Source organism: Microcebus murinus, chromosome 23 (assembly GCF_040939455.1).
Source record: "Microcebus murinus isolate Inina chromosome 23, M.murinus_Inina_mat1.0, whole genome shotgun sequence".
Lineage (NCBI taxonomy): Eukaryota > Metazoa > Chordata > Mammalia > Primates > Cheirogaleidae > Microcebus > Microcebus murinus.
In genome coordinates, this window is record NC_134126.1 from 12,467,407 (window position 1) to 12,487,714 (window position 20,308).

At 39.3% G+C, this 20,308-nt stretch overlaps 1 protein-coding gene and 1 pseudogene across 1 annotated transcript in view; one reads left to right on the forward strand and one right to left on the reverse strand.

The window, feature by feature from the left end:
* The window catches only part of NIBAN1 (niban apoptosis regulator 1), a 143,910-nt gene that overhangs the window by 31,087 nt on the left and 92,515 nt on the right, over nt 1-20,308 (forward strand). The window lies entirely within an intron of this gene.
* LOC142863882 (protein MIX23 pseudogene) lies at nt 13,428-13,871 on the reverse strand (annotated as a pseudogene).

The following is a 20,308-nucleotide window of genomic DNA, read 5'->3' on the forward strand; positions in this document are numbered from 1 at the left end:
AATTAAGGTACTATGTATTCATCACTGTGCTTCCATCAGAAAAGCATTTAAATGCAACAAATCATAAATTGTTTTCTTTCCTATGTTTTAAAGCCACTCATTGCTGAGCAATATCGAGGGAAGTCTGTGCTATGACACATTTGAAAAATTTAAAAAGTTCCAAGGTACTGACAGGCCTGCTAAAGTTATTTGGGGAAATTTATTCACTATAATGCTTTCTTGCTGCCATTCGAGATCACTGATTTCTTCAAATCTAGGTGTGTTTTGCCGTGGATGGGGAGATTCATTATTTAGCCTTGAGGTCCAGCCACAGTTCTGTAATCTAGGGGCGTTGGGCGCTGAGGTCTCTGAATAGCCACTGCCCAGGGCAAGGGGTGTGGCCCCATAATCCCAGTTTAGCCCAGGACCTGGCCACTTCCTCCCTTCCCTCTTACTCTGGGTCCGGACACTTTGCCTGCTCACTGGTTTCTTCTCCTCATCCTGGAAAGACGCTGAAGTCTTCCCCATTTCACACACATTTCATACACACACACACACACACACACACACACACACACACACACTCTCTCTCTCTCTCTCATGTCTGCTTCCACCCCCCACCGCCAAGAAATCCCTTTGATGTTTGAGCTGGTGTCCCCTCGGACGGCTCTCTCCTTTCCTTCCCCCTCAACTTGTTTTCAAGAGTAGGATTTTATATTCATCCCTTTCATTCTCAGTCCTTACCGCCCTGTCCTCCTGTCTCCACCTTCACTTGTCTGATAAAGCCGCCACTGTTGCAGTGTCAGTGACCTCTATTCATGAAGCCTTACGTTGTCCTCAGTCTTCCTTCTCCTTTTCTCCAATATTTGCCACTATTGAGACAACTGCTTTCATCTGGATCTCTGTTTTTCCTGTGGGCTCTGTGGACAAGGATGTCCTGTGGTCTTCCTTTCTCCCTGGCCAACCTGACCAACCCTCCTCTTGCACCATCCTTATTTTTTCTTTCTTCTCCAAATTGGGAAAAGTGAGATTATTCTAAGCTGTATCTTCCCCTTCTCTTTCCTTCTATCTCTATAGTCTTATCTCTTGATTTCACTACTGCACACAACTCTCAAATGTATCCTTCATTGTGGATGATTTTCTTCTGAGCTTAAATTCAGAATCATCATCTGTTAATTGTATATTTTCTCCTGAGGATCTTCTCAGAGATACTTCCAGAACAAGATATTGGCCACCGAAAATTTTAATTTATTCAACATTTTCCAAATGCCATGCAAGAGTCTGGAGATATAAAGATGAATTTATCCCTCCCCACCAGAGGTTTACTGTCTAGTGTAGGAGACAGAGCTCTAAGTATGTGACGATAACAGTCGTGGCTAGCACCTGTTGAACATTGACATAGGTGTGGTGCTGAGCCCTTGACAGAACTTGCTCCATGCAATCATAGCCAGTTCTGTAGGTATCAGTATCTCCATTTCCTAGATGAGGAGATCAGTGCAGAAAAAAGTAAAGTAACTTGCCCCAAAACCAGGCCGTCATTCTTAAATATTAACAGACTTAAAACCAGGCCGTCATTCTTAAATATTATGTGATAAATGCATTAAAAATGTGTTCTGAAGGGTCTTTGTGAATTCCAAAAAGGAAACTTTAAATTCTACTTAAAAAGAGAAGGCTTCTTAAAGGAAATAATGTTTGAATTGAGACCAGGAGGAGAAAGCAAAGAAGGCAGGCAGGTGGGCATTTTTGGCAAAGGAGCGTCCACAAGAAGGCTCCTGTGTGGTACCCACTGAATTCTGTTTTGTTCTGAACCTGCTGGATCTCACCTTTGCCTTGGCACCAAACTGTGTTCTCCTTTATATTACTAATTCTGCAGCTTCTAGGACAGTTGCATATAATTGCAACTCAATACACATGCATGAAAGGCTGAGTGAGTGTTCATCAGGGCAAGACAAGCAAAATTATCAGAAAAGTATGTCAAAATAATGCATAATCCTTGCCAGATGGAGTGGTAATCAATTGGCTTCAGGAGTAAATTAGCCAATGGATGTGTGCTAACATAACCCACCCCACATAACTCAATTTAGCTTCTGCAGCAAGCTTTTAAAGATGCGGTTTATCCACTGGCCATGGTGCGTAGGTCATGATTATTGGGGCAAACCCTAAAATTCTACCTTCAATATTTTGTTAATATTTGGCATTAAGCCCTCTGAGCACTCTATAATTTCTTATTAGTGAGAAGTATGCTTTAACTTGAGAGCTCCTTTAGAATCATTAAATTTTCTGAATAGAAAGCTTAACAGGATTTAAAAATACATTTATAGTAGCTGCACGATGTCAGAACAGCCACTTGAAAGCTGAAAAATATGTCCAACATGCTTTTGTATTCATGTCCTAGTTTGAATTTCTTTTTTGATTCACAAAGAAAGATTTGATTTTATTAGAAAGAAAGGAAACAGAGAGGGTAGAGAGAGAGAGAGAAGGAAAAAAAAGAAAAGAAGGAAGGAAGGAAGGAAGGAAGGAAGGAAGGAAGGAAGGAAGGAAGGAAGGAAGGAAGGAAGGAAGGAAGGAAGACTGATTACTGATTCTCTTACTTTTGAGATCACGCAGATCTGACTTGAGAATCTTGGAGCCCCCCCTTGTCTGAGAATCTTGGAGCCCCCCTTGTCTGTTTCCTCTCCATCAGCTGCCACAGAGAACCCACCACTAAATAGTAAATTCCAACTCCAAAGTGTCTTTAATATTCCTCCTTTCTTATTCATTTCCATGTCACTGCTTGACTTCAAGCTTTTGTGAACTTTTGTCAGGATTATGCACCAATTGTAACTGATCACCTTAACTCTCATCTTTTTGTGTTCCCCAAACCATCCTTGACACATCTGCGTAAATCTAAGCATGTCACTTCCCCACTGAAGGTCTCCAGTGGCTCCCTGTTAATTTCCAAGACTGACTCCTGCTCACCTCTCCAGCCTCGTCTTGTGACCTTCTTTCCAATCACCCTCTGCTTTCAGCCTCTGCCTGACGGGCCTGACAAAGCTCTACCTGCCGGCCCTACCTCAATTCAAGCCTCACCTCCCTGTCAAGCTTCCCCCGGCCCTCAGGCAGGCTAAGCTACTCCTTGAACCTGCAACGTGCCAAGTGCTTTACCTGTGTTATACTATTTAGTCCTGATAGCTGTTTAACGTAGATGGTGTTTGTCTCCACTTTACAGGTAAGAAAAGTGAAGCTCAAAGAGGTTAAGTAATTTGCCAACGGTCACGCAGTAAGGAAGTAGGTGGTCAGCTAGGATTTGAACCCAGTTCTTTCTGTTTCGAGAACCTGACTCATTCCTCAATGTGTCACTCCCCTGCTTTAGCTTCCCCCAGCACCTGTGTTTCCTTTTACTGTGACGTCCATCATGCTTACTGTGTTTGCAGTTCTCCACTTCTGCCATGCTCACCAAACGCATCAGCCCCGCCTTTCATCTCTGCGTCTCCAAGACTAGCACAGTGTCTGGCTCATTAGAGGTGTTAAGAAATATTGATTGAGATAGTGGATGAACCAAACAACATGCAAACAGTATACAAACTTCACCTGTCTGCGAGGGAGTAACATAACTTGGCTTTTTCTGTGTGGTGGTGTGGAGAAGAAAGAGAGAAGTAATGAGTGCCACTTTCTGGAGTAGAAGGGTTCTAGTGAGTCAATAGAAGCTATGTGACCTCCAGAACCATCTTAGGAATGATTTGAAAATCAGCTATTAACAGCCGGACATGGTCATTTGCACCCGTAATCTGCAAGAGAAGAGTCTTGCAGTGTGGCTTCATAAAGACCCTTGGTTTCTTTATTTATGTTAATCATGGGGATGAATTTTATGAATGTGGGGTAGAGGTTTGAAGAATGTTCCCCAAAGGTATCAGGTTGTAATCACTGGAACCTGTAAATCCCTGAAACCCTAGAACCTGTAAATGTTACCTTATTTGGAAAAGGGGTCTTTGCAAACGTGATTAGGTTAAAGGTCTTGAGATGAGGCGATTAAATGCAATCATTAAATATATCCTCAGAGGAGAAAGGCAGAGGGAGGTTAGACTCACGTATACACAGAAGAGAAGGCAACGGGAAGACTGAGGCCTCATGGACTGCTGCGGCCACAAGCTGAGGCGTGCCAGCAGCCACCAAAGCCGGAGGAGGCAAGGAACAGATTGTCCCCTAGAGAGTCTGGAGGGGGTGTGGTCCTGCTGGAGGGAGGGTGAGCCTGCTGATACCTTGGTTTCATCCCAGTGAGTCTGATTTAGACTTCTGGCCCCCAGAACTGTAGAATAAGTTTATTATTTTAAGCATCCAAGTTTGTGGTAATCAGTTATGGCAGCCACAGGAAACCAATACAAACCAGGAGGCAACAATATGGGAGGATGAGAAATAAGAGCCTCAGCAGAGAGCTCCTTTGGATGGCTCTCCATCCCCACTTCCCTTGGAAGCCTTTCTACTTTCCCTCTCCAGGGGGCCAACACCAGGGAGACTCTCTGCCTCTAAACTCCCCGGAATTTGGGAGCTCGCCTGTTCTCTTCTCTCCCAGGATCCTCTGATTCCAGCTTCCACCATGGTTCGGCAGAGCACATGTGCACTCCTTCCGAGTGTGGATGGCTTTCGCTGACTGGTGGTGGAATCTGGGAACACAGCTATATTTGGATGAGGTCAGTTCTGAGTGGGCGAGTTCCTGTTACTTAATTAGTTTAGCATAAGTGTAAACCTTTAAATAGACATTTAGCTCTCCCCTGTTTTTGCATCTATCACAAGAGTAGTTGGATTAGATTATAGCTGTGGCTCCTTCCAATTCTGAAATCCTGTGACTCTCTCACTCGTCTGCATTTGCCTTCGCCCATGAGTCGGAGGCCCTTTCTGCTACAGGACCACCTTCTACCATTAGATTCAACTTGAGCTCTCTCTCAGCTATATAAGTTTCTAGAGAAAGAGGATTATTTTTCATTTGTGATTCCAGGTTAAAGCTTAAAAAAGAAAAAAAACTCTTGATTCCACTGGAGTCCCTGGATTCAGACGTTGGAATTTACCCAACTAAGCTTTATTTATGTTTCACCCAGTATTGTGAACAGAGGGTGCGTGATCAAGCCAGTCTGAATTCTTGCAAATTTCATTCCCATTTTCACATTTTTTCTTTGAATACGTTTCTATGTATTAAATGTTGCTTCCAATCTCAATCAGGTCATCATCGATTATTGTCCCTTTCTTGATTTCCCACATACATTCGGAGATCCTTCACAGCTCTCGTCTTCCTTCTATCTGAACTTCCACTAAGGACTATATGTCCCCATTTCACGCCACGCCAGGGAGGTCAGTTGGTTCTCAGACCCCCATGATTAGGAACCAGCACTGACATTCACCAGAATACTTGGAACACAACTTCCTTACTAAACATCCTTCCAGCACCTGCTATAAACCAGATATTTCTATAGCAAGTGTTCAAACTGTATGTTAGACTGAGTAAGATTTACTTCTTGTTTTAAGGTTTTATTACAATAAAATAAGGTAACCATACAAATAATAACAATATTAAGTGGGTGCTGCTGAAATATTGATGGAAACAGCCCCAGATACAAAAGTCAATAGACCTAGGTTCTGGTCCCTAATCGAGCATTGCCATGAAAGTGCATTTGTGTGCATCAGCTTTCTGCATGTATAGTGGGTTTATGGAGCCCCCTATTTGTGAATATGTGGTGTGGATTAAGTGATGTAAATGTATGGGAAAGTGCCCAGCATTATCCCTGATTCATAGCAGGAGATCAGTCTGAGATTCTTAAATAGCAGAGAAGGATATTCAAAGGAAGGAGAGATCACAGGTGGCTGAGTGGATGCAAAAGGACTTTGCAGAAGATTGTAGCATTTAGGATAGGTCAGATTGGTGGATTCTAGGGCAGGGACCTTCTGAATTTCTTTTTCTATCCTCAGTACTTTTATACATAGACTGTGCTTAATATAATTTGAATGAATAGACTTTGAAGGATGGATAGGATTGTGAAGGATTGGGTTGGACTTGGAGAAAGGGCATTTTAGGCAGGGGCACAGCACGGACAGGAAGGCGCAGGTCATGTGGCAGAACAGAATTCTAGTTTGATGGGAGCATAGGGACGTAGTAGAAGTAAGAGCGAAATGTAAGCTGGGAGTATCATGGGAGTATTGAGAGGGTTTCCGATGTTAGACTGGAAGCTTGTATTTAATTGTGTCACTCATTGCTCTTTAATTTCTCTGTCTCCAGCCAAATTCTGGGGGAGGGAGTTTTTTGTCATCTTTCTGGGTTGTTGAGAGTTTACCATTATAATTGCCATCTGTTGTGTTTCTCCTTTTTGTTGTGGGCATTCACTCGTAGGGATGAATGCATAATTTTTCTACATGCTAAAGAAAACAGATAAAAGAGATTGGTACTAAGGAGGAATAGAGAGGAAGACAAGTTTTTCTTTGTTTATGCCCAAAGCTTGTCTTTCTTAAATACTATGCTAAACATTATTAATAGCTTTTAATCTTTTTAAAAAATCATAAAATTCAAATCAAAGTAGCCAAATATGCAAAAGAGAAGAATTTATGATTTTTTAGATGAATTGGCACTGTTTATAGCTACCAATAAAAGAGCAAATATATTTGAACCTATGATTTTCTATGTGTTCTAGATGATTTCAAGGAATAATACAAAGCAGTTTTACAGCTCGAACCAGGCTTGCACATAATTCATTTCATAATTAGATATTACATTTCAAATATTAGTATCTCTGAGAGAGGTAACACAGAAATAGCTGGGGAGTGTGTATGAGGTATCTGAAGGAAGGGAAAATGATGAAGAAGGTGCTAAAGACAAACTTGACTCTGGTATTTCATTGACTTCACTATGACTTCAATTGTCAGTACACTGCTACTTTATGTACCTTTAAGAAAAAAAGTGCTGTCAGTTATGTTTGGTGATTGTCCTGCACTGCATATGAGTTGGCCATACTGGCTTCTCATTGCTTTAACATTTCTTGCATCTCTTCTGAGATATTTGGCATTTCCTCTTGCTGTCTTATATTGCTTGGCATAAGATAAACAATTCTTTGCCACACATTTGTGTAGAATATACAACTCAACTTCATTTCCCTCTTGTTTAGATCCCATAAAACAATTAATTGTTGCTTTGCAATAAAATAAGAAATTGGGGTCATTCTTCTGAAGAAAAATACTTATTCCACAAATATGAAATTTATCCTACAAATTCATCTCCATACCTTTTCTACTTATACAATAATTTGTTATTTCAGTGTTCAATCAATGTAAATTTTTAGAGATATATAAAAATGGCAATTAAATTCAACACTACCTATAAACAAAGCTCAGTTAAAGTGACAACACTACGTATAGCTATGGCCAAGATAGCACACATAGGTAGCAGTTGGTAGAGGCAGTTATAAGACCCCATTGATTATAAGACACACTCCCAATTTAGAGATGTTGAAATGTGAAGAAAATGTGCATATTAGAGATAATGAAATACACTCCCTTTAAAACGTGCCCACAGACCAGTCTGCCTCTTGCTTAAGTATTTCCTTTATCACTAAAGACTAAATTGGTTGAACCACATCCCTTTATGGCTCTGGTTTCTTGGCGTGCACTAAAATGTATCCTAAAACCATAACGTACATTTCATGACCATAGTCATCTTACCAAAGGGCTCTGCAGGAAGGAAAGCTCATGCACTGAGCATCCATGCACCTAAACTCTGTTGTCCAAGTTAGCAGTTGTATGATTATTTATTTGTAGAGACAACATAGTCATATTTGCCCTTGCTCCCTTCTACCCATTACATATACCAGTTAGGAGTTTATTTAATGGATGATTTTGTGATTTTCTTCTCTGGTTTACTTCTTGAAGATCCATATTTCATACATCATATCTGTTCATATGCACACAAGAAAGGATGTGTTGAAATCGCTGAAATGGCATAACTTGCCTTGTTTGAGTCACTTTCATGCTTGTGTCTTCGAGCATGCTCATTTCAGGCATCCCCGCGCTGTGGAGTGTGCACTACAAATAGAGATGTGGGAGATCTGCCAGGAGAAATCAAACTGTCAGTCCCCTCGTCTTGCAGGCTGAAGGTTGATAGATACATCTATGTATGTTTTGGCAGCCTTCACTCTGAATTGAGCAGATTTCAAACTTTCCTCTCAGCAGTGTACCTAGAGTTTAATCTCTGAAGACTTATTTCATTGCTGATAATTTGCAAGATGTAGAGATTTGAGTTTTACTCTATCCATTTTTCTCCAGTCACATATTGGTAAAAGAAACACTGAGTAGGAAGTCGTGAAAGGGGATAAAGAAAAGCTCAGCCAACTGGATGGTCTTGAAAAGGCTGTAGGAAAGATGTGGAAGGTAAACACACCGATTGCTTTTGTTTCTGGCGGCCAAGGTCATTGGAGCACAAACAGGGCAACTTCAGCTTGGAGCTGGATGTAGTGATCCTTTGGAAGCCCTCTTGGGATAGAAAGGTTCTTGATTCCTGTTTTTGGTATTACTCCTATTACTATCTCAACAGGGTTGCTTCTGTTCTAATCTGCTGAGTGCAGTCTTACGGTTGGTTAGATGATGAGCATGATAATGTTGACAACATCAAGCGCAATGTCCGGTAAAAGTTAGACACATCTTCCTGTTAGCATTTAATGGTAATTTACTCTATCGGTACGTGCCTTAACATTTTTGACTTTGTATTTGTGGAGCTTACATAATTAGCCAGTCTTTGTTTAATTGTTATATTAAGGAAAAACCAAAATTTAAATTTCAGTGTACAACCCAGTTGGCGAAGAAAAAAAGACATACTTCCAGAGAGAAATTCTTATACAGTGAGTTTTATTTCTTAAAAACTGGGTATCTTAAAATTTGTATTTCTTCTTTTTTTGAGGGGGAAAAGCATCATCCCAGGAAGTTGCTATTTACAAAAAAACAAGTGGTATAGACCTTCCTTTCAAACTTTTAGAAAACCGGGCTTAGTAAATCTCATATAGTAAGTCAAGGACAACATCGTTTGGAAGCATTTAAAATATTATGATTTTATGGGAATAAAAATAATTATGTGTTAGATGATATGAACTAGTTTTTTTTAAATTGGGGTTTTGGCGTGATAAAAATATCTTGTATCTTGATCATGTGGTAATTGTACAATTATAAACATTTGTCACGACTCACATAATTTTACACTTTGGTGAATTCCCTGATCTTCTTTTTTACACCTTATTATGCATAATTAAATCAGAAAATAAATTTCTTTTTGTTGGGAGAAGTTTTCTATCTGTTCCAACTTTTACATACTACCTTTAAAGCAGTAGATAAGCTACTAAATTTTATAATAATCAGCATATCTAATAAATACTGCGTGTTCTCGCTCATTTGTGGAAACTAACAAAGTTGATGTCATAGAAGTAGGGAGTAGGTAGTGGTTCCTAGAGGCTGGGAAGGGCAGTGTGGAGTGGGAGGGATGGGGGGGGCTAGCGAAAGGATATAAAATTACAGCTGGATAAGAATAAATTCTAGAGTTTTATAGCACTGTAGAGTGACTATAGTTAATATACTTTCAAATAGCTGGAAGAGAAGTTTTCCAATGTTCCCAACACAAAGAAATGATAAATGTTTGAGGTGATGAATTTGCTAATTACCCTGATTTGATCATTAGTATCACTGTGTACCCTATAAATATGTATAATTATGTGTCAATTGTTGTGTCTTCTTATAGACTCTTCATATAGCCGTAAAGGATTAACTGAATGTACTTCATGTCTTTGTGATAATCTAGTCATGGGCTTTGAGTTTCCTTCTTCAGACCAGACTCTTGATTTTCTATTTTTATGCGTCGTGGGGGGTTCCTACTCCTCCGAGTCCTCCAGGTGAAGGCCGAACCCACTTCCTCCTTAAAGTTTGCCTCATTTCCTGTCCATTCATTGCCCTGACTTTGGCTGGCAGGTCTTACTTATTTTGTTTGTTTTTTTTTTTTTTTTGAGACAGAGTCTCACTTTGTTGCCCAGGCTAGAGTGAGTGCCGTGGCGTCAGCCTAGCTCACAGCAACCTCAAACTCCTGGGCTCGAGTGATCCTTCTGCCTCAGCCTCCCGGGTAGCTGGGACTACAGGCATGTGCCACCATGCCCGGCTAATTTTTTATATATATATCAGTTGGCCAATTAATTTCTTTGTATTTATAGTAGAGACGGGGTCTCACTCTTGCTCAGGCTGGTTTTGAACTCCTGACCTTGAGCAATCCGCCCGCCTCGGCCTCCCAAGAGCTAGGATTACAGGCGTGAGCCACAGCGCCCGGCCAGGTCTTACTTATTTAAAGTCATGCCAACTAAGATATATTTTTTCTTTCTATTCCTGGGTAATTGATTGAGAAAGACTTTTCATCTCTTTCCCCTCTAAGGGGAATTTCTTCAGCTTGGAGATTATTTTTTATTATTCTTTCGTGTTTTGTTTATTTATTTATCTGGAGACTATGAAAGAGCCCATGACTCAGAGAAGGCGCTGTACAGCTGCACGTATTTAGTCCTCACCACTGGGGTGTTCACAGAGTGCCCCTCGGGGGTCAGTGCGGCTGCTGTCCATCCTCACCTGTTCCCCGTGGACAAGGCCAGAGCGCCACAGAGAGCCCCAGGAGAAACAGCGGAACAGATGACAGAGTGGCTCATTTCTTTTCTCCTTAAGGGTCTCTCTTTTAAAATCATCCCCAAAGTAAATCCGAGTCTGTTTTGTTTTTCCACATCTCTAGGAAGGTTAGAGACGTGCCTTGCTCGGTGTGGTGGGGAACATGCTGTGACTTGGCCAGTGACACCATGCTGTGTGGGGACAGGGGGAGCTGAGAGGGGGCCTGGGCCGACTTGAGAAGAGCCTGGAAGAGTCCAAGGTGTTTTTTTGTTTTGGTTTGGATTTTGGAGACAGAGTCTCACTCTGTGGCCCAGGCTAGAGTGCCATTGCGTCAGCCTAGCTCACAGCAACCTCACACTCCCGGGCTCCAATGATCCTTCTGCCTCAGCCTCCCAAGTAGCTGGGACTACAGGCATGCACCACCATGCCCTGCTGATTTTTTCTATGTATTTGAGTTGGCCAATTAATTTCTTTCTATTTTGAGTGGAGATGGGGACCCGCTCTCGCTCAGGCTGGTTTCGAACTCCTGACCTTGAGCAGTCTGCCCGCCTCAGCCTCCCAGAGTGCTGGGATTACAGGTGTGAGCCATCACACCCGACCCTCTATTTTCTTAAAAGAAGTCTTCTGAGAGTAAAGGGAGGGTGGAGAAGGGAGTCTGAGGATACTTGTGAAGATGCAATGGCTGCTTTGAAAAGTGGAAGAGGCAGTTCTTGTTGAGATAAGAAAAGGTTTGGTGGGGCCCACTTGTGTTTAGTGGAGCCAAACGCACAGCTTTGCAGTGTTTCCTGTATTGCTCTGGAAGCCTGCAAGAAACAGCCAGGAAAATGGGCAGATGGGTTGATCCACGGCTAGAAATTGGCTGGGCAGATTTTGAAGAAAGATTTCCTTAGGGGTAAGAAAATGAAAGATATTCTTGACTCTGGTAGTAATGGATAAACCATGGGATCCTGGAGGTCAAAGATAGGCAGCAAAGGAAACTAAACCTGAAGTGGATTGGGGTTGGGGAATCAGGAGGCTGAGGGAGATGAATATTAGAACAGTAGGTTGGAAAGAGAGGGAGAGAGAGAGAGAAAAGAAAAAAGGAAAGGATGTTGTGGACTAACCATGGTGTTTTCATACATACCCAGTTTATTCATTCATACATTCATTCCTCTCATAATTAAACAATATTTGTCTTCATTATATTATTATAAATATAAAATATTTATATTTTGTTATGTTAAATGAAACAATCTTCAGTCTTCTCTTAGAAATTGAATATTTTAATTTAAAAAAACCCCTCATTTTAATGCTTTGGCCAAGTTATAGTTTATTTGGAGATATATATGTGCACACATATATACACACACACACAGAATTATACAAGGGTTAGGGAGGTTAATGAATTATTTTATTTTATTTTCTTGCTCAGAGCTAAGTTATCCTCATCTACTGTACTAGTAAAATAAAATTCAAATTCTTAGTTAGCCTAATCTTATCATGTCTATGTTGCAATTAAATAAAGTGAAACATTTTAAATGTAAACTCAAGTGCAGTTTCCAACCTAAGCTTCTCTTAGCTTTACACATAAATAATTTATTTACCTATTGCAGCTTTCTTCTTCCCCTCATTACTATTTTTGTGTTCCCCTGTGTCAGTATCTCTGTTACAAAGCAGACCCACTGGTATCTATTTATACTATCCAAATCAGCTTCCTTGATGAGAAGAGCTCACAGAAACCATAGCAGACACATTTATTAGCATATGATGTTTCTGCCTCTGCACATCATAACCTCTCTTGTAATGTCTGTATCTTTTATATGGAGAGCTTCATGGACTCTGAAAGCATCCCATTTTATTCCCTTAAGGATAGCAGATGAGCAGGTTGCTTCCACATCTGCCAAATGTATTCTAGAAATAAAGTATATAACTGGTAAGTGGTGGAATGAGCTTAACAGGGATGTGGATCTACACATTTCTGAAGTAGAGTCTTGGGCCACTGTAATTCCAGCTTCATTCAGCAGAGAGTGAATCTGCTCACGGGAAAGGATTGAAGGTTCGCTTGGTGCTGAGATTCAGAAATATCCGAAACCCCGGAAGTCTTCTCTTTTAGGTGTTAGTACTGAAACCAAATGGGCCGTCTGCGATTAGCTTGGTATAAACCTCTAATGGTAACACACTTGGGGGAATGCAGACAGATGATAGCCATTAATCTGACTGCACAGTAAACCAAATTTGCATGCATGGAGGCAATCCACCTCTGATCTGTGACCTATCAAGAGAAAGTTCACTCGGTCCAAGAGAGCATCTGCTTTTAAAATGTTTCCCTTTTGCAATGTGGAGATAAGAGTTTCTCTTCTTAAATCTAGGCAATCCTTCATGTACTCCAAATATTTCCAATTTAAATCAGTGGTTTGGATTTTGGAATACCTTTATATTGTAGAAACAATATTGTCAATGTTTCCAGGCTGGCCTACAAAAATCTGCATTGTGCATAAAAGAAATAAAGCACCTGAATCATAATGCAGACCTCTAAGTACAATATTAGTTATATTTAACCGCCATTTACAATTTTTTTACACTGCTGTCAGAAAATTATTTTAATAGTTACAATTTTTTTTTGTTTGTTTTACAGAATCAGTGTAAAATAGCAGTTGATTTCTCCATAATTATCAGAATTATTTATACTTGAGATCTTGGCTAAGTGGAACTGAAATCAACAAAAGGTTTTGGACTGTTGGCTCAGAAATCGCCCCAGGAAGCCTGCCCAGTTGATATCTGTCTTGGTTAGCTCTTATGAGATGATGACCTGGTCCTTAAAAAAAAGCCTCTCTTTATTCATTCTTTACAGGCTTGAAGTGAATTTGGCCGCATTCATTAAACATCTTCCAGCTCCTGTCATTTACCACTTCGTCAACATTCAGTTCTGACTGTATCCATTTTAACTTTGCTCTTTTGTAAGTTGCTTTCATAACATTAAACCATCCAAATTCTTTTCTCTCTTCTTGGAGTTTTTTTAAATTATTATTCCTGCTGAGGTCTGGGCTATACAATTTTTTATGACTGTCCCTGCTGGAATGAGCTGCCATCAAAGACTCATAAAGTTGTTTACAGGTTTGGCTGGCATCAATTTTCCCTGCAAAGGAAGCTGTTGGAACTGCAGTGCTTAACACAGTGCTTAATTCATGTACCGCTCTGTCATCAGTTGTCCTTGTCACCTTCAGTAATTCCTCAAACTCAGTGAACTCACAACTCACACCATCAGCAGACACTGCCATATTGGACCTACAGCTCTTCTTTTGTGAGACTATACAATACACATTCCAACTTTCTATCCTGGAAATAATTTGTCCCATTCTCTGTTAACCCTTAATAGTTTTAATGGAGGTCAGGTAGATGGGATGATATGTCTTGAGCTCTTCTTAGCCCTCTACATCCACATAAAAGATGCATCTCTCCTTGGCAAAGATACAAAAGTTTAAGAACATACCGCTGATGAGTCTGTGGGTAATGACAATCTTAAATGATACTGGTTGCAGTGTAAAATGGTATAATTCTTATGGAGGTCAATTTGTCTATTTTTATTACATATGCATTTACTCTTTGACTTAGTATTTCTATATCTGCAAATTTATCATATATATATATATGCACACAGGTACAAAAGGTTTATGTAAGGTGATTCATTACAGTATTGTTTATATTAGACAAAGGAAACTGCCCAAGTATCCCTGAATAGGGGGGCTGATCAAACCTGTGGTTACAAGCTTCAGAGTGGATCATCATCACTTGGAAGGCTTGCTAGAACACAGATTGCTGGGTGGCACCCCCTGAATTTCTGATTCAGTATATCTAGGGCTGGAGAACAGCCGGAGCTAAAATCCAGCCCATGTTGCGTTCTCCATTCTTGTGGAACTGACTGCCTGAGGAAGGGTTTATTTGCCTAGTTTAAACAGAAGTGCTATATGGCTAGCAGCAGTCTTAGATCGGAAAACTACATCATAAAGCTGTCAGCCTCATAATAATCCTAAATTCATTGTTACTCTAATCAAAATGCTGACACTGTTTTTCCATAGAACTTGATATAATTCATTCTAAATTCACATGGAAGGGAATTGGGTGAAGAATACCTACGACAATTTGAAGAACCAAGGGAAGACTTTACTCTCCAGATATCAGAAATTGTTATGACATTATAATCATTAAGACATATGGTACTAATGGTATAGTTACCAACAATAGACCTATGGAACAGAATAGAGAATTCCAAACAACCCACTCAAATGTGGAAACAGTATAGATCAGAAGAGGCTATACAGATTTGGAGAAATTGTACTATTCAATAAATAGTGATGGAAAAATTGGTTATATGTATGGCAAAATATAGATTTCTAAATCATGTTCTACACAGAAATAAATTCTAGTTTATAAAAACCTTTATGCAAAAAGAACTTTTAGAAGAAAATATTGTAGGAGAACATCCCTGTAAGCAAAAGGGTAAGGAAGGATTTCTTAAATCAGACACTAAAAGCACACACCAGAGAGAAAAAGATTGTTAAATTTGACTTCTTTAAACTTGAAAATTTTGTTCAACATAACACAATAATTAAAGTGAAAAGACAAGCCACACACTGGGAAAAGATACCTACAATGTTTATATCTGAGAAGGATTTATACCTAACATTTATAAACAATGCCTACATGACAGTAAGAAGACACATGGGGAAAGGATATGAATTCACAGAATAGGAAACCTGAATGGCCAATAAATGTAGGAAAGGATGCTCAACTTCACTAGTACATGCAAATTAAGGCCCATTTCTCACCCATTGAAATAGACAAAAATGTCTAAGTGAGACAATTCCAAGAGTTTCTGAGGATGTGAGAAGAAGGGACTCATGCTCTGCTGGTGGGAGGTGAAATGCACCACAAATTGCAACTTGGCAATATCCAGTGCAGGTGAAGATGCTCACGCTTTGCCCCAATATTCTAAACACACACTCTAGAGAAACCTGCATAGATGCACCAGGAGATACATGAACTAATGTTCACATCAGCATTGATTATAACAGGCGTCCGCAGACTACAGCCCACGGGCCACATGCGGGTGTTTTTGCCTATATGGTTTTTTACTTCAAAATAAGATATGTGCAGTGTGCATAGGAATTTGTTCATAATGTTTTTTTAAACTATAGTCCGTCCCTCTAGCAGTCTGAGGGACAGTGAACTGGCCCCCTGTTTAAAAAGTTTGAGGACCCCTGGATTATAAAAACAAAAAGAGAGGAAACAAGTGAGAAGTCCATCAACAAGGAAATAAATTGTAGTATCTGCTAGAATGATAGATATCAGTTAAAATGAGTAAACTAGAATTAAACAGATCATGTATATGTATTATATATGGTATGTATACATACACATATATGATATATACCATAATGAGGGTGGAAAAAGAAAGTGGCAGAATGACAAGAGACAGTAGAGTCAAGTTTAAAAACATGCATAATGTTAACATTAATTATGTGTGGCTACATACACATGTTGTAAGAGTCTAAAATGACACACAGGTATAAACACCAGTTTCAGCATAGTGGTGTCCAGTTATGTTGTAGGGCAGGGTAGAGGGGTCTGCAAATATAACTGTAGTATTTTGTTTAAATTTTTTTTTAGAGGCAAATGTGGTATAATGTTAACATTTTATTTAGCTGGGCAGTAGTTAGATATGTTATTCACTTTATTACTGTGTATGTTTGAAATATTTCATAATTAAGGAAAATATGTTCATGTAAAAATCTTGTTACAACTCAACACATCTCATCTCCCGGCTCATGTAAGATACAGAGCATAGATCAGAGAAACTTTGTTGAAAACATTTCAAATACCATGCATATGATGCGGCTGGTCCACAGCAGTACCTTTTAACCTTGATTTTGTGCAAAACAGATTCTTAATCAGTAGATAAGAAAATCTACTTAATTAGTGCATTTCCCAGGGAGCCTTATGGTATTAGCCAGCAAAGACTGCAGCTTTAATTGAGACAGTGATGCAACTTAATTGGAACACCTGAATGAGATTAAGGGGTACTCAGATAAGGTCAGCTGTTTTCCCCGGTGCCTAGAGCTTTGCTGGGTCTGAGGCTTCTCGCTGGCAACCTCTGCCAACTGGGAGGAAGCTGAGCTGAATGCTTTTACTGTCTTTCATAGATCATTTAATGGAATGTTTTAAATACAGATGCCATGTATTCAGAGTCTGTTCTGAACACATTGGCATGCTGATTCTACTGATAAATTTTAAAATTCATTCCACTGAAGCACTTTGCATTGCTATTTGCATTGCTTTTAACTTGTTATTGATCCAACAGTTTAATATACATTAAATGAAATAAATTGATTATTGTGTTGGGACTTAGTAATATATTTCAATTGATTACAGCTGTATTAGAGTTCTCCAGAGAAACAGAACCAATAGGAGATCATATATATATATTAGTTGCAACAAGTTGGCTCACATGATTATGGAGGCTGACAGGTCTAAGATCTGCGGTGGACAAGCTGGGGACCCAGGAGAGATGATGCTTTAGTTCCAGTCCAAACGCCAGCAGGCTGGAGCCCCAGGAAGAGCCCATGTTCTGGTTCACGTCCAAAGTCTGGAAAAGATCGTTGTCCAAACTCAAGGCATTCAGGCAGGAGAAAATCCCCTCTTACTCAGGCTTTTTGTTCTAGTCAGGCCTTTGTCTGATTGGGTGAGGGCCACCCACCTCGAGTGACTGTGCAAAACAGACTGGCCAATCTCCTTATTCTGTCTACCGGTAATCTCACCTGGAAACACCCTCACAGACACATCCAAAATAATGTTTGGACACCTGTGGCCCAGTCAGGTTGGCACATAAAATTAACCATCACAACATCTTTTAACCTAAATTTAAGATCATTTCCCAAGGCTTCTTGACTATGTAGTATTTATTACCAAAGAGTATTTATACTCCTTCATTAATTAAAAAAGTGCTTGAATTCCTCCATAAAAATCAATATAGTATTAACAGAGAGGAAAAATTTTAAAATTGGCTCCCATCTTTTTTTAAATGTTCTGTTACTAAGTAGTTTGATGACCTTGGGCCAATTATTTTCTGATTGGAAAGTAGGAGAGCATTGAAGATGACCATCGCGACCCCACACAGCTCTAAAGGTCTGCAATCTTTGATCTTTTCATCAATATATGAATGTGGGACTGTGCTTAGCATTGGCATGTCTATGCTACCATCCAGATGAACTCAACTTGTGTTCTTAGGCATATCGTGGAATGTAGCCTCAGTTATTTATAGTTCTACTGCATATTTAATCCCCTGGGTGCGTGTAATAACTAGTTGGAAGTAAGTGAATTTTACCTGTGAGACTTGGGCTCCAAGCAGAGCTGATGTCATGCGGTTCCAGCACATTTATTAAGTGCCATGTGAACTCACCTTATGGAAGAGCAATTTCCCTAGGCAAAAGAGATGACTTAAAAGAACATGATATTACATAAATAGTTAACACTATTGGATTTTTGGTAGGTTTTTTTTTTTCTGTCTCTGTTTTTAGAGCATCACATACAATAGTTTTTGGATGATTTTTCACTAATATACATTACTCAAGAATTTTTAAATTTAGTGATTAATTGAGCCAGTGATTGGCACACTGTTCAATAAATCAGGATGAAACAATTCATTATCTGCATGGCAAAATATGGATTCCTAAATCATACTCTACACAAAACTAAATTCCAGGTCATAAAAACCTTAATTCAAAAAGCACTTTTAGAAGAAAATATTCTAGGAGAATAGCCTTATGAACAAAAGGTTAAGGAAGGATTTCCTAATTCATACACTAAAAGCACAAACTAGAGAGAAAAAGATCATTAGATTGTGGAAAGAAATAAAATTTGACTATATGATGAGCTGAATTTTCAACAGTTCTAGGTCAGATTTTATTATTGGGGACGTTCGGATTGTTATCAGGAAGACTATATCCAGAGACTCAGTGCCTGACCAAATCAAGTGGACATTGGGTCAGACCATTTTGACACTTCTCCAAACCTTGTGAGGATGAGTTAGAGCATGCTAAAATAATTTTCACTAATGAATACTTTTTCAACTTTGTGAATAGTTTCATGAAACAGTTGGCTGGCCTACAGAAATGTTGAATAGTTTGTAAAGTTTTTCTTGGACCCTCCCAAGCCTAGCAATGCCACCTTTAATTTTCTAGCCAAGGACACTCCTTCTGATTGTTGCCCATGTCCCCACACTATTAAAACAAGCATATCTGGGCCCAAAACACGGTTATCTAGAAATGCATTTTTTTACATTAATGCATAGATTCTTAAGAGAGAAGGAATGCAAAATATAAAGAAAGAATTTCAAAGAAATATACTTCTGTGTGGAAAGAAGAAAAGTGAAATGACATAAAGGGAAAAGATGGGAAAATAAGAGAGAAACCTGAAGGAGACACCAGAGAACCTTCTAACATGTTGGAGGGGAAAAATCACTAAAATTCCTAGGCTTGTTGCCTGGTTTATTTTAAGTCTGGCCTGGCTTCTTTTAATGTGCATGTTGTGTTCATTTGCATGGTTGCAATGCTAAGCAAAGAATATTTTCAGGATTTTGGAATAATCTGAGAGCCTCTAATAAAATATACAGAAAAGATTTAATAACTGTGATTAGACACAAAAAGAGCAAAGGGAATCTCATTATTTCAGTTTTTGAATTTCAGTTATATATTTTCTTCAAAACCAAGAAAGGTTGTCTAATGAGCAAAAACATTATTATTTCTCATGAATTCATAGTTCTTCTGATGCTTTCTGAAAAAAGCAGCTGTATCAGATTAGTTTAATTTTCTTTTTCATACTCTTTCCTCTCATTTTTATGAAGAAAAAGACAGCCAATCTGTGGCTTTCTTGGGGTGACATTAGACAGCTTAGAAAAGTGGCAAAATAAACAAGATTTATTCTCATCCCATGTGTCATGAGAAAATTGGAGGCATGCTGTGAGGTAATGACAAAATAATCTTGAAAATTTTCAAGCACTTTTTTCAAATGAAATGGAAGGAGATTTAAAGTGATCTTTCATCTAATTACAGCTAAAGCAAGATGTGTGCATAAATGTGTAAGCATGTATATTTTCCTGCCAATAATTTCTTTTTTCCCTTAAGAAAGAGGCCAGACTCAAGGCTTTCAAGTTCTAGAAAGCTGTTCTCTAGAATAGTTGACAACAGTGGGTTTTTTATTTTTCTATAAAATAGGGTAAAGCTCATTGTAACATCAAACGGTAGTGTGTTTTTCCTCTCTTAATGTCTCCCCCCATTTATCTTACTAATGTTAACTTTGAAGATATTGTTCTACTAAATAGGTAGTGCTGATGGGACCTTAATTGATTTCAGTGGCTCTGGTCATTTGTAGAAAACGTTGTTTTTGCTTCTGCTCATCCTCTGGCGCTGGTGTTTGCTCCCTTACGTAGCGTCTCTGAGTACATGTGGACTCACTGAATGCCCCTGACGGGCTCACCTTTGTGCCTATTAAAAAAGACACTAGGCTTGCTTTTAGAACAGGGCTTGGGGAAATACGTAGGATCTCTAACAGTCTGAGGGCAAGTTCACTAAAGGCTTTACTCCCTTCAGATCTCTATGGGTATGAGTTCTGAAAACCAGGAAACTGCATTTTATTGTTTGTTCTTAAGCATGCCTGCGAT